At 43.8% G+C, this 12,355-nt stretch overlaps 1 protein-coding gene across 1 annotated transcript in view; it reads left to right on the top strand.

The window, feature by feature from the left end:
* The window catches only part of LOC144791016 (E3 ubiquitin-protein ligase DDB_G0292642-like), a 278,187-nt gene that overhangs the window by 265,221 nt on the left and 611 nt on the right, over positions 1–12,355 (top strand). The gene's annotated exons all lie outside the window — the stretch shown is intronic.

The following is a 12,355-nucleotide window of genomic DNA, read 5'->3' as shown; positions in this document are numbered from 1 at the left end:
CCATCGTGGGGGCGCTGGTGAGCTGAAGCAGCAGACGCCGCAGGCACAGTGAGACACAGCGCCGAACGAGAGACGCTCCGGGATAGAAAGAACGCCTGCTGCCTGCCGCCGACCAGCATCTGAGGTGGGGGGGTGAGTACAGCATCCAAAGCAGAGCACAGTGAGGAGCGTGATTCGGAGCGGGGGAGAGAAGCGATGCAGCTCTCACACCGGGCACATTACGAACCGGACCGCTGCCCTATAGCTGCACTAGCGTCCTCTAGACGGGCGCCATATTGCTCCACTCAGGGTCCCGACTGTGCCACTTCTTATGTGGTGTGCGGTCAGTCCACCTCCCAAAGGCTTGGATCATGAGCGCAAAAGGATTTCCCATGAAATTAGGAATTTTCTATTAAGATCACACGGCTCAAATAGTGCACCCACGCAATCCATATTACAGAAAGAGCTCTTAACCATCTATAAAGTTCCCTGGATGCACAAAAACTGGTGCAAATGCCCATTGTGCCCTTAGGGCAATTTCTGATACGACCCCACATTTTTTTACCCCCTCAGGTGCAACAATGAACTATGATGAGCAATAACAAAATGGTTGCTCTCTCCATCTACATAAACCAGCGCACGACACAGCCACAACCAGGCAGCCGTCCAGCACTAGAAAAGTTTGTAAGAAAGAACACCACTTTTGTATGATGCATCAGTAAGATCTATATGAAGTTGGAGCCCCCAAGGACGGACCTGTGTATGTAAATCTTAATAAAGCACAACTCTCTTACATATCACTGTCACATAAGCAGGTCTATGCACTGCTCCAATATTGCGGTGACAGAAGGGGTGCTCTCTGACGTCCTATGCACAACACTCAACTCTTTCAACATAGGGTACCGGAGAGCCATACACTTGACTAATTATGTACGTAAGCCCCAGCGTGCACCAAAATACACAAGGACAAACACAGACTTCCAGGGCTGCATCCTATGAGATAAGGAGGCAGGGAGTGTCTGGGGTGGATTAAAGAGGCAGGAGGTGGAATCAAGACTACTCAGCCTTCTGATTTGTCACCCCAACCTTTAATGGCGTTAGCCCAGGCTTCTGAGCAAAACTTTGAGCCTAACCTTTATTGTTTTATAAATTAGGCATTGAGTACATACTTTATGAAGAAGTCAAATGCGTGAGTAAGGATGGCACACAGTGATTAAAAAAAACCAATATCTTTTATTACCTATAGTTTATTGATTGAAATTGCACTAAAATGGATTTCTATCCCTTCCGCTTGTAAACATGGAGGATATTGTTGTACTTTTCTGCACTTTTTCCAGCACACATGGAACAATCAGATTAAGTTAGAAGTGCTGATATGTTTGGTTGAGCAGTCACAAATGTTACACTTATACACCTGGATGAAACTTTATACTTTATGGGTGACATTTCCCAGCTGCATGGAATTGTCTCTCATAGATGCCCCCAGCCCCGAGTGGCCTTAGAAAACGTCATAACCACCACTTTACACTAACAGCCTTACGTTCTTTTCAGCTGTGTCTGCCAGAAGTGACACGCTTTGAGTTCCGGCAGCGGAGAATGTGATGCACGCTCAAGAACGATGTCATGCGAGGGGGGGCGAACAGCGTCCCCACAGCCCGAGTGGCAGCTCAAATGTTCTCATTGTCGCCCAAAGCCTATTTTGTGTTTCCTTTTTTGTAAAATTTGCCAGAGTTTGCAAGGCTGGCAAAGTAAAAAAAACAATAATGTAAAATTGTACACTGCTTGTCTTCACAACTTCTCACACGCCTAAGGCATGTGTGTATGTTGGAACTGGCTTTACCCTGCACTAGCCATCCGGAGTCTCGCTTGAGCATCGGAAAAACGCTCTGAATCGCCTTAGTGCACGATATAGTTTTGTTACTCACACGCCACACCAACATGCCCTTCTTTCTGGTACATAGTAAACATTCCAAAGCATTTTCTGTAGGGTTCTTGAAGTTACAGTCTTTAAGTTCCTTCCAGAATTTTAAATAAAAAAACCGGGACATTTCACAACAAGCGCGATCCTCGCGCAGCAGCAGTGGAGGGGCCTGCGAGATTCCCTTGCGGGAGCATGCGACCATATTACGCCACCATATTGCGCTGCGCGCTCCTGCAAGAAAATCGTCAGACGTGCACGCGTTGCCATTGCAAGCAATGCAACGCGTGCCCGTCTTTGCAGGGAAAGCTGTGCCGATGGCTACAGGTCTCGCTCCGATGCAGTGCATGCGCGCTACATAGGCGAGACCTAAAAACCTTAATTGTTTCCTTAGTCAGGGATAACATTAACCTTGTCCCTGGTGATGTGATTCATTGTTGTGATGTCCCGTCCTTGATGACCTGTGAGGTAATATGCAGTGCATGAAGCACGTTATGGATTGGATTATAATTTATCATAGTTGGCTAAAAAGGCATCACCATTTTAGCTGTGCTGCTCCTTTTTATACATCAAAAATGCATACAGCTCAGTAGGTTAGCGTGCCACTCATTACCTCTTCTAAAGACCCTCTAATGTCTGCTTTCATAGCCGCCGCACTAAAGAAAGTATAACACTCCTCCACCCTACAATGTCACCAGAGCCTTCGAGGCTTCCCTTTAGCACTTCGCACCTGTTTTCAACCATTAAAGCGCCTACAATCTCTGTGTTCTAGCACGCGCTATATGCACATATTTCATAACTCTAATAACATGTTTATGACTTTGCCCCCGCCTTTTTCCGCGTAGCTGTGACTGTCTGCTACTTAGGAACACTTTAATCTAGTTCAGGTTTTATATTAGAAAGTGGCTCTGTGCCCAGGGGTAGGAAGCGCCAGCTATTCCGCGCTGCTCCTTTTTCTCTGTCAAACGTGCATATAGCTCAGCACCTTAGGGTGCCTGCTGCAAATGCAAATGCTAGTTCAAACAGTCTTTGGGGTTAACTTGTAATTTCTCCTGGTTTAATGTCTATAAGAGCTTGGTAACACCTCATACACAACCTGTGTTGTTGCTGGGGCCTTATTCCTGTGTCTTTGCTAGTTTTCAAAAAACATTTAAGGAATAATCACAGCCTTCGGGGCTTCCCTTGCAGCACATCTCACCTGTTTTGAACGCGCTAAAGTGCCAAAATCATCCGGGTTGTAGCGCACACTAGATTTCATGTTTTATGTTCCAGCGTGGCTTTTTGCCCGGGGTTACAAAGGCTGAACCACCTCACCTGTGCTGCTGTTTTTTCTGTCAAATATGCCTGTAACTTAGTAGGTTAACGTACCTGCTGCACATGCATGTCTCATTTTTTTTATTGTTGGCACCATATACAAACCCTTTGACACATCTTTAGGAAGGCTTCCTTTCCGCCTAATCTAAATGTCACACACTATCCCTTATAGACCTTTTTTTATTAATCTAGGCCCTCAGTGCCCCGCACTAATGGCAGCATAACCTTCCTCTACCCTACAATATCACTAGCGCCTTCTGGGTTTCCCTTACAGCACCTCTCACCTGTTTTAAATGCACCAAAGTGCATATAGCACCTACATTGTAACGCGCGCTGCTGCTGACATGTTTATGAGCCCGCCCCCTTGCCTTTCACCACGCAGCTGTATCCCTCTGCTGCTCCCAGACACTTTAACCTAGTTCAGGTTTTATCCTTCCACTTTATATTGTGCCCGGGGCTACAAAGGCTGCGCCACCTTAGCCGTGTTGCTCGTCATTATACATCAAAAATGCGTATAGCTCAGTAGGTTAGCGTGCTGCATATAGCTCAGTAGGTTAAGGTGCCTGCTGCATATACGTGTGTCTGTAATCTTCTGTGTAGCTAATTTATATGTCCTCAGTACAAACCGGGACTCGCACCATTTAATACTCATTTCTTTTTCAGCATAAAGATGCTCTTGCATTTGTTGCAGACACAAACAAAACAAAACCTACAATTGCGCTTTCAGGAAACCGGTATGAAAAAGCTTCATTGTTTCCTTAGTCAGGGATAACATTAACTTTGTCCCTGGTGATGTGATTCATTGTTGTGATGTCCCGTCCTTGATGGCCTGTGAGGTTATATGCAGTGCATGAAGCAAGTTATGGATTTGATTATAATTTATCATAGTTGGCGAAAAAGGCTTCGCCACCTTAGCTGTGCTGCTCCTTTTTATACATCAAAAATACAAACAGCTCACTAGGTTAGCGTGCCTGCTGCATATGCGTTTGTCTGTTACCTTCTCTGTAGCCAACCTATATGTTCTCCATACAAACAAGGATACACACTATTCAATAATATATATTTTTTCAGCATACAGATGTCATTGCACTTGTTGCACACAGAAACAAAGCAAAACCTATAATTGCAGTAGACCTCCTCGTGGGACTACTGCAGGGCAGTAGGCGGGGCAGGGGAGGGGCAGGGTGAGGGTAGTAAACTCTAGCATTAAGACAAAAGAAGTTCACTTAATCAATACATAAATAAAACAAATTTCATTGCACGCACTGCAATGTAGCAATGCGATGCAGCACGCTCGATGAAATTTGTTTTATTTATTCTGTGCACTCCGTTCAGCTTAATGCCAGAGTTTACTACCCACACCTTGCCGCTCTCCCCCCCACGCCTCACCGCCCAGCAGCACTTTCACAAAGAGCCACCACTATAAACTGCAGACCTCTTTCATTTACTTACACGTTTAAAAACATATACCTTGATCCTGAAAAAGACCTAATTTTTCTGTTGTATAGAAGTCTAAAATTACAAAGTGCAATAAAAGTTATATAAAGTAATAATAATGACTTAAATATATTGTATTACTTACTGTTTTTATGCTTACAAATGTTTGCCGTAATATTAAAACGATTTTTAAACAAACTAAGCCATCAAATGGATTATTTTACACACTACTTTTACATGTCACAAAAACAAATGAGATTAATTATTTTTAATATAATATAAACAGCTAACCTAATGAATATGCCGAGACCGATTGGCATTGCCAATGCTGTTCGTTTTCCTCAGTGGGACGCCCTTTTGTGATATCAATGCCCAGACCTTGGTCCCATACTCAATGTCCCTGTTGTGCCTGTTCAGAAGGCACCTTGACTGGGAGATTGCAATAGACTGCTACTATTGGAGCAGGACCAAGGTTGATTTGTCTATGGCTGGATCCAGTGTGCTATGGCATAGTGTGCAAAAACAATGAACTGGATTGCATCCTGAGTAATTTACCAGTGGATGAAATCAATTAAAACAATCCACCCATCACCTTTTTTGTTTTTCACAACATAAAAATAGTCAAGTTTTCAACTACGATTAGAAAGAGAAATGATTAGGTAAATCAAAACTGAGGAAGAAGATTACCACATGGCTGAAGGCACAATAGTAAAAGCTCACTACCCTTCCTTGTTGTCTTAAAATGCAACACCAAAAGTAAAACGAGGTTGTAGTGGAGTGCAAGGTAAGCCTGGTGGTACAACTTCTAAGCCTGATTTTCAAGAACCTTATGTGCAATCCATACTACATTATTAGTGTAAGCTGGGTTCCCAAGTCAGTTCAGTGTGTGTAGAATAGATGTTCCCAGAACAAATATGTGACTAATCTCTGAACCCACTCCTGAGGTGGAAGCCGGGAGCTGGTGGTACGCTTTCATTTACCTTTTAAAAATTTGAATGTCACCTGTTTTCCTGTGTATTTTAAAAACAAAACGAAGCTCACCTCCCTTAACCTCTCTTGGGGCAGAAGCCCATTGTCTGTTCAGCGCACAGCCGATTTGAACGCTGTTGCGCTCATAGTTTACTTTAGCGGCCGCCATCGCCGGCGTGCTCGCTGACCACGCCCCCTCGAGGACAAGCCCCCCCGCCCAGCATAAAAGACGCTGATAACAAGCGTCAAACACTAATCTCTGAACCCACTCCTGAGGCGGAAGCCGGGAGCTGGTGGTACGCTTTCATTTACCTTTTAAAAATTTGAATGTCACCTATTTTCCTGTGTATTTTAAAAACAAAACGAAGCTCACCTCCCTTAACCTCTTGTGGGGCAGAAGCCCATTGTCTGTTCAGCGCACAGCCGATTTGAACGCTGTTGCGCTCATAGTTTACTTTAGCGGCCGCCATCACCGGCGTGCTTGCTGACCACGCCCCCTCGAGGACACGCCCCCCCGCCCAGCATAAAAGACGCTGATAACAAGCGTCAAACACTAATCTCTGAACCCACTCCTGAGGCGGAAGCCGGGAGCTGGTGGTACGCTTTCATTTACCTTTTAAAATTTTGAATGTCACCTATTTTCCTGTGTATTTTAAAAACAAAACGAAGCTCACCTCCCTTAACCTCTCTTGGGGCAGAAGCCCATTGTCTGTTCAGCGCACAGCCGATTTGAACGCTGTTGCGCTCATAGTTTACTTTAGCGGCCGCCATCGCCGGCGTGCTCGCTGACCACGCCCCCTCGAGGACACGCCCCCCCGCCCAGCATAAAAGACGCTGATAACAAGCGTCAAACACTAATCTCTGAACCCACTGCTGAGGCGGAAGCCGGGAGCTGGTGGTACGCCTTCATTTACCTTTTAAAAATTTGAATGTCACCTATTTTCCTGTGTATTTTAAAAACAAAACGAAGCTCACCTCCCTTAACCTCTCTTGGGGCAGAAGCCCATTGTCTGTTCAGCGCACAGCCGATTTGAACGCTGTTGCACTCATAGTTTACTTTAGCGGCCGCCATCGCCGGCGTGCTCGCTGACCACGCCCCCTCGAGGACACCCCCCCCACCCTCGTTAGATATGTGCATTTGCAGGAAGCGCAGCGGACGAGCGCAGCGGACGAGCGCAGCGGGAGCGCCGTTTGCGCGCCAAAGGCATGCCTAAGGCAAGCCCGTCTGCGCCCGTCCGCGACAAGAACGCGACAGGCGCAGGAAACTCTGGTCAAGTACCCGCCACTTTAAGGTACCAACCCGACGTCCTACGCAGTCTCCGCATAAGAAACAGTTGCACTTGTAAGATTGAAATGAATAACATCAAAGGGCCCTTCAGCTGTAAACTCTGTAGGTGGACTTCCTCCGGGTCCCCAGTCAAGACACAAACTCCTTTAATCGACTTGGTAGATAATATGTCGCACTTTAAAGGAGGGATGATCAACGCTCGCTCCATGTGTAGCCACAGCCAAGATATAAAAGATCTCATCTGGGAGTTCGACCTAGATTGCCTCCTCATAACCGAAACCTGGCTAACTGATAATAGAAACCCTGACCTAGCCATCGCCCTCCCTCAAGGCTATACCATCCTTAGGCAGGACAGGCTGAAGGGGAGAGGTAGAGGAGTAGCCATGGTGTTAAGAAACCATTTTAAATGCCACACATTCAACTTAGACCCCCTCAAAGGTATAGAAGGCCTCGTTTTTTCAATCAAACTGAACGAAACCTCCTCCTTCTCAGGAGGACTTATCTACCGCCCCCCGGGTAATGCTACCAGATTCCTAGAAACTCTCAGTGACTCATTGGGTCAACTTCTTATTAGATACCCACACTTCACTCTTCTGGGTGATTTTAATCTGCACCTCGAATCCAAAACCGACTTACAGGCTCTTAATTTTCACCAGACCCTGGACATTTTTAACCTTCAACAAAGGGTTAAACAGCCCACACACCAAGCTGGACACATACTAGATGGGGTATGTACGAACTTTCCCCTTCTAGCAACCCAATCTCCTGTCCCACAAATATGGACCGATCACTGTCTGATCCCATTTTGTATCAAAACCTCTCGCCCCCTGAATGCAATTAAATCCAGTTCACATTCGGAAAACTACGTTAACTGGAAAATGGTAGAGGAAAATTTCAAGCTTAAGCCTATCATCCAAACACCGATCCCTAATCTTACCGGCGACGTAGAACATGACTCAAAACACTTCCAGAGCTGGATGCAGCATGAGATTAAAGCACGTGAACCACCCAAACGTCCCCGAAGAACGGAGATAAAACCTAAGACAAATGCCCCTTGGTTTACTCCAGAATTAGCCAAAGCCCATCTATTATGTAGTAAAGGCGAACGCAAGTGGCGTAAAACCTACGATACGGCAGACAGAAACTCTTTTATCCAGCTGAGGAAGATATATCACTCCAGCATAAAAATTGCCAAGAAAGATTTTTATATCAATGCCATCAAGGATGCCAAACAAAAACAAAAAACATTGTTTTCGATAGTCAAGACTTTTACCCATCCCAGAGCGTTACAGCCTGAAATACCCCCATCCCAAGAGTTCTGCAATCAAATAGCTGACTTTTTTGAGGAGAAAATGGACTCAATACAGAAAAACTTTCCTATACCCCAAGTCGCTCTGACTTCTACCCTCTCTGATCAGGGAGAAAACTCAATGGGAAGTCTTAAAACTTTCACATCGGTCAGTCTAGCCCAAACACGGGACGTAATCCTAGCCTGTAAATCAGGAGCACCTTCGGACCCATGCCCCCCAAGAATTCTCCATCAGTTAATTGATGTGGTGAATCCAATCATAAACAAGATTGTTAACTCTTCCCTCAATACAGGTATCGTCCCACGTGAATGGAAACAGGGAATAGTAAAACCCCTGATGAAAAAACTTAATAAATCCCCCTTAGACCTCACTAATCTACGTCCAATATCACTCCTCCCAGTTTTGGGAAAAATCACTGAACAGATGGTCTATAGAGAACTAAAAAGTCATATAGAAGCATACAACGTCCTCCATCCCCAACAGTCAGGTTTCCGTCCCCATCACTCTACAGAAACTGCACTGATTGAATTGACAGACTCTATAAAGCTGTTACAAGATCAGAGAAAGAACGCCGTGATGATACTACTGGACCTCACAGCAGCGTTCGATACCATCTCGCATTCTATACTGTTGAGCAGACTGAAAGATATTGGTATCTCAGACATGGTTCTTGCGTGGATAACATCCTTCTTAACGGACAGATCCCAAACCATTGCCTTGGGCCCTTTCCTTTCTAAAGAGAAGAGGGTTCGGTCTGGAGTCTCTCAAGGTTCCATTTTGAGTCCTCTTCTCTTTAATGTGTATTTGATCCCAATTATCTCCCTGATTGAATCATTCGGCATACTCGTAACTTCGTATGCCGATTATACTCAACTCATTGTACCATTAGATGAACATTCCACTAAGGCCGAACAAAATCTTAAAAACTGTCTGAAGGCCGTTTTCCACTGGATGGATAAAAACCACCTGAAATGTAACGCCAGCAAGACAGAAATCCTCCCAATGGGAAAAAATGTTAATTTCTGTCCCAGCCTTTGGTGGCCAGAGGACTCCACTGCTCCCCCCCAGACCGTAGCGACAGCAAGGAATCTCGGAGTCCTGTTCGACACGGAACTATCCTTCGACCAACATATCAGGAATGTGGCAGGTCACTGCTTTGGCATCATAAAATCTCTTACATTTTTTTTTTACTTTTTACCCACTGACTCAAGAAAGGCTGTAGCAGTGGCTCTTATCCTTGCCCGCCTCGACTACTGCAATGGTGAGATGGCAGGTGCAAAAAAATCTACACTAAAAAAACTCCAAAGTGTACTACATTCGGCAGCCAGATTAGTTTTAAAACTACCCAGAAAATCCTCAATATCAGCTGCCTTAAAGACTCTTCATTGTCTCCCTTTGCATAAAAGAATATTTTTTAAGATTCTAATCGTCGCATTTCGGGCATTCAACAACACAGGCCCTAAATATCTCATCAGGCGTTATCCCCACTACAACCCTTCTAGAACTCGACGATCCTCTAATGACAATCAAATAAAGCTAGCTAGGTTTAACCTCAAAACCAAAGGTGGCAAAACCATGACTTATCTGTCCTCTAAAGCCTGGAACTCTATGCCCAAAAATCTCAGGTCCCAAACCCAAGAAATACAGTTCAGGAAGCTACTAAAAACCTGGATTTTTAATCTCCCAGACGAATATATCATGGCCGCCATTTAATTTTTTGCTTATGTAACTGACTGCTTACCATCAAACAGCGCCAAGATGCTCCTTTCGGAGCGACCGTTGCGCTCTACAAATACCACTACAAATTACAAATTACAAGTACCCCCCGCAATTTGACAATAGTTCTGTAGCACCTGAAGCACCAACAGAGGCCTTTATGAAGATCATGGTAAAGCCCATTGATTTACTCCATCCTCGAGCCAATTATAAAAGGGACAGCAGAATAACTCCTGACTCAAATTTGAGTCCCAACAAAATCCTGCCAGCCACTCTATATGGCATAAACAGTTCGAGGAGATAACAGAGCTCTCGGTTTCTAATTGGCATCAGTTTTAAAAACCAAGTTCTTGACCGAATTTACAAGTTTATGACAGATGCTCAATTTTGTGGGCCAGAATTCGAGCACCAAAAGTCCACACTAGTGCCATCCTTTATTACTTCAGTTTTAACATGCATTACTTATGTTTTACATGGATTGAACTTGAACCACTGACTGCCCATTAAGATCCTGCCTTCACAATACATTTTCTTTAGAGAGATGCTGAGAATTCCATTGAGAAGGTCTCAAATCACAAGAGAAATGACAGGCCTAAGAGAGCAAGTGGGGTAAGCATGGAGGGAATGTGTCATCTAATATTAGACTAACAGGGCAGCCTTGACCTGTTAACAATCCTTAAGATAAAATCCAAGAAATTTGGTGGTGTCAATGTAGTATTTAAAGAATAGGGTAGATGGTTCTTTCCCAGAGTAGGAGTTATAAACTAAATCTGAAAAAGTATTCTATTCTAAGTGCCATTAAACTCATTTACATTTGTTGTAGAAACCGAGTTTATCTCGAAGAAAATGTGATCTTGAAATGTTCACACCCACAAAAACATGATCTGCCTGATGCTCAACTCACAAAGCTTCCTTAGCTATTTTTTACATTTTAGTACTGCAACAGCATGTGAGAGCCATTCAAACGCCTCACTGTCATGAATGACTCACAGTCATTGTCACTATGTTTCTTACAGAAACATCTGTCTGTACAAATGGGCTTCAGCTTGCTTTATGGAATGTCCAAATTGTATTACTTGAAGTTAAGAAGTAGTCAAGAGCTTTGATCATTCCCAATACTTGTTAGTTGAATAATTATACTTCCACTTTTCCCAGTAAAAAGACATTTTATTTTAGTATTGTTGCAAATTAATTTTTGTCAGTTTATGAAAATTAAATAAAAATCTGTTAACATTACTATTTCTGTGCCGGTACATATCATTTAAAGATTAGGCTGGACATGTGGTTTTCTCTAAAGGGCATGCAGATTCTTGTAGTATTTTGTGCCTTGGACAAGTAGATTATTTAAAAAATCACACACCTTGTATGTCAGTGCCCTCTTCTCAAAGTAGGTGAGTCCCACCAGGGAAATTGTGATATCTTAAACAGTCAGGCTGTCCTCCACCAGGGTGGAGGAAGTAATGCCTGCTGCCCCTCCTCCAGGGTCTGCAGACTCTCCGCCACCATATAAATGGTCCCCTTAGGCCCTCCTTATAAATTCAGAGCTAAATTCCAGTCACTATGCAAACAGGAGATAACACAGTGATCAGAATGACAAAATGTGTGAAAATGATCGCACACTCGCAGTTTTCTGCTGATAAAATGTATTGGAAGAACAGGCCCAGAAAAAAGCAAAACAGATAATTCAGTGTGTTAAAACCCTGATTCTACATGTATGCCTACAAACTTTGATGTGTTAAAACTGATTCTGCATGTTATGCCTCATTTCCAAGTTTAAAAATCCAAATTGGAGGTATTTACCACACCCTACAAATAATTCAGCCCATGGTAGTGGTATTTACTGGGTGTGGTATTTTTAATATGCACTGTGTGGTATTTCCTCCCTAAACCAAATTCTTCATTTTTATTATAAAAAGTAAATGTACCATTGATGGTTAGTGTAATTTAAATTAACAAGTACTGGCAAAGCCAATAGGTCACACTTTAATGTGGTAACACATTCAAACAGAGGCATGCACTGATAATGCGTATAGGCAGTAGCACTGGAAAGCTAGGTGTATTTGCTTTACAAATGCTTGTTTGCTCTTGTCCCTTCTTTGTAGGGATTGGGGGCCTGCCATATGACTTTCGTTTTTCTTTGCCTCACCTCTGCACATTTCGTGTAACATCTCCGGTTTGCCTGTTGTTTTGGGTAGGCAGATGCTTTGCATCAATATTTGACTCCATCATGCCCCAGTATTCAGTAAGCTTCAGTGACAGAAATTCACAGTGCAGGTTGGTGTTCTTTTCTCTACCACCCTTATGCTGGGGTGAATCTTGAAAGAATAGTATTGGTGCTCATTTCACTCTTCCCACTTCTACTGATGCAGTACTGTAGATGTCATGTTGCTGTGGAATGGCTTTTGTTGCCCCCGAATGACAGTT

Source organism: Lissotriton helveticus, chromosome 11 (assembly GCF_964261635.1).
Source record: "Lissotriton helveticus chromosome 11, aLisHel1.1, whole genome shotgun sequence".
Taxonomy (NCBI): Eukaryota; Metazoa; Chordata; class Amphibia; order Caudata; family Salamandridae; genus Lissotriton; species Lissotriton helveticus.
The sequence above is the reverse complement of the archived record's forward strand: the minus strand, read 5'-3'. Positions and strand labels throughout refer to the sequence as shown.